The sequence below is a fragment of the Pundamilia nyererei genome, unplaced genomic scaffold, assembly GCF_000239375.1.
Source record: "Pundamilia nyererei isolate P.nyererei 1_Seehausen unplaced genomic scaffold, PunNye1.0 scaffold00174, whole genome shotgun sequence".
NCBI classification, from domain to species: domain Eukaryota; kingdom Metazoa; phylum Chordata; class Actinopteri; order Cichliformes; family Cichlidae; genus Pundamilia; species Pundamilia nyererei.
The window spans coordinates 1,104,086-1,106,922 of NW_005187575.1; positions in this window are offsets into that span (position 1 = coordinate 1,104,086).

Genomic DNA, 2,837 nt, shown 5'->3' on the forward strand with positions numbered 1-2,837 from the left:
CTCAGATCACTGAGCTTGTTGAGCAGCTCAGCAGCAGCATAGCTCCTTTCTATCTGAAATTCTATATCCTCTAATTAGCAGAACAATAAATAATTGTCTATCCCCCTCTTTTGAAAACCACAACACCTGCAAGTCCAGCTTTAAAAAAAGCTGGACTTGCTCTGAAACTCTGAAACACAACAGTTGTGTTACATGGAGAAGAATGAGAGTGGAATTACTCTGACGAAAGCCATCAACCGTACACATACTTCCACCATTAGGTAATAGTAAGTGGAAAAATCATCCGAACCACTGCTGTAGACTTTGTGTAATGGGACAGGCTAATGGTGTTATTGTGCTCAGTCTGAAGTCAAGGTCCACACAGACATTCTGCATGAAACGTTTGTAATTAAAGTGCCACAAGGATATATAATAACATCATGTCTCTGCGCCGGTTTAGCTCACTCGGTTTAGCAGGAACCAGGTGCCATGGTTCAGCCATGGCTGAAAGCAGTCAACCGGTTCAAATCTGACCAATGGCCATTTGGTGCATGTCTTCCCCTCTCTCCCTCTGCTTTCCTGTCATTCCTTGCTGTAAAAATGCCAAAAAATATATATAAAAAGTTGGCAGTTGATAAACTTTACTATTTTCACGTTTGAATCACCATATTTGGAGCTACAGTGAGTGCATAAAGTGCTCACGTAGCTAGCAAGGTTATAAGATGAGCCTGGTCTGCCCGGCATCCAACCAAGTCCAAGTCCAATCTTTTTTTGGAGGTGAGGTTTCCTTGTTTTTTGTAGGATCTTTGTTTTACTCTGATAATGTAAGGATCTGCTTTCTCAATAGTTTAACTTGGTAAACAACCGTAACATAAAAGTGCAATTAAAACATTGTACTAAATGGTTAATGGATTTTGACCATATTAACAACCTTCTTATGTGGTTCAGCTATTTTTGTTGGAACTGCATTTGTTACACTGAAAATGACGGCGATGCTAAGCTTTATGTGATTAATAGATCTAGTGTTATGGAACATGGCATCCTATGGCCTATAGTCAAATACTTCAAAACTAAGCACCAGCATGGCCCTCTCCATTCCTTTCACTATGCTGACGTCACTTTAGAACAAATATTATCTGACCTATTTTTACAGGCCATGATAGATAAGATAGCCACTTGTCGCTAATTTTTCAACTAAGCTCCTGTAAGTGCTTCAGGGCAACTAGTCTAATAACATCATACGCTACCCTCACCAGTTCATTTCCTTAGTGGATAGACATACCTGCTAACCAAGACTGCTAGTGCTAACTTAACACTTAATACTCTTGTCCACATTGGTTGTGGCTCTGAAACACCAACTTGGTACAACCACTGACTGAAGCTGAGGCTTTGAAATGGAAAAGCTTGCACCAGTTGGCGCCACTGGGCATGTCTAGCTGCTCAGTTATGGCAATGAAAAAGTTTATATGGACAAAAGGGGAATTTAAAATGTGGATTATAAAAAACAATGCAACAGCTCTGAGACTGCACAAGTATTAGTTCTTCTTTCTGTAAATCTTTTTTCATGTTCAATGAGAAATGAGGAATTATAAGGAAACCTGTGAATGTTTGTGGGTTTCCCCTGTAAAATACAAATGTTAGTGTTCCCACATAAGAAAGATTTGATAGTGTTTTAGCCACTAGACCTCGTGTGGTTTTTAAAGATTTCCCCACAACAAATTGAATTGTAAATGAAGAGTTTCTGATTCATCATATATGTGATCTCTACAAAAATGTTGAATATTCCAAGGGGATTTTTTTCTAATCACATGCTTTGTCAGATGTCTGAGAATGAGACACAGAACTATTCTTATCTGAAACAACGAAACCTGGGAATTTCAGCCAACTAGCTATTTAGTGGTTTGGGTTTGTTTGGGGTTTTTTTATTAAAAGGTATTTTGATGGGAAACTTGGAGCTGGTTCTGTAGAAGAAGGGCATGAAAGCTAAAAGCTCTCAAGTCTACTTTTAAATAGCCTAGTAACCACAACTAAGCCTGTTGTCTGAGAGTGAAGTGCTCTATTGGAGTGATATGTTACTATGAGGTCTTTAAGATAACACTGGACTTCATTATTCAACATGTGAGAAGAATTATTTTAATTTCAACTGTAGGTCAAAAATTGACTCCAAGATTCCTCAAAGTGTTACTTATATTTAAGATGAAAGTTATAATTAAATTATAACTATAATTAATGGTAGTACATCGTTTAGCAGTCTTGTAGGAATGGGGTCTAACATTCACACTGATAGCTTGGGGCAAGTGATTACTGAAGTTAACTCAGGAAGAGCACTTCTAAATCAGTATGAATATTACTGAAAGTACATGTAAATGATGATATATTACTGATATTGTTATGAATAATATTAGGTACCTGCTCAACATTGTGATCACGGATCTTCTGAAAACCTGAGTTAACTCTATGGTTTGCATTTCTGGCCAAAGGGGGGGAAAAGTACTGCTTTGCATTGCACTTGATAACATTTTAAAAACCGGGAAACTGAAACTGCTCCAGGAAGCCCACCTGTTACTGTACAGAACTAGCTTTGCCAGCTCTGCTTCTATCTCAGTGAGCTGAGGACAGTTGCCTTTGCCTCTGTAATGGATTTGCATTGCAAATGTGTGCTGAGGGACCTGTTTGAACACTCTCAACCTCCCCCATGGGGCACACTGCACGGTCGTCAACAAGACTGCAGCTGGTACTCTCCCAGCCCCCAACTTTCTATATACATGCACTTGTTACCACCCTCCCAACACACACACACACACACACACACACACACACACACACACACACACACACACACACACACACACACACAC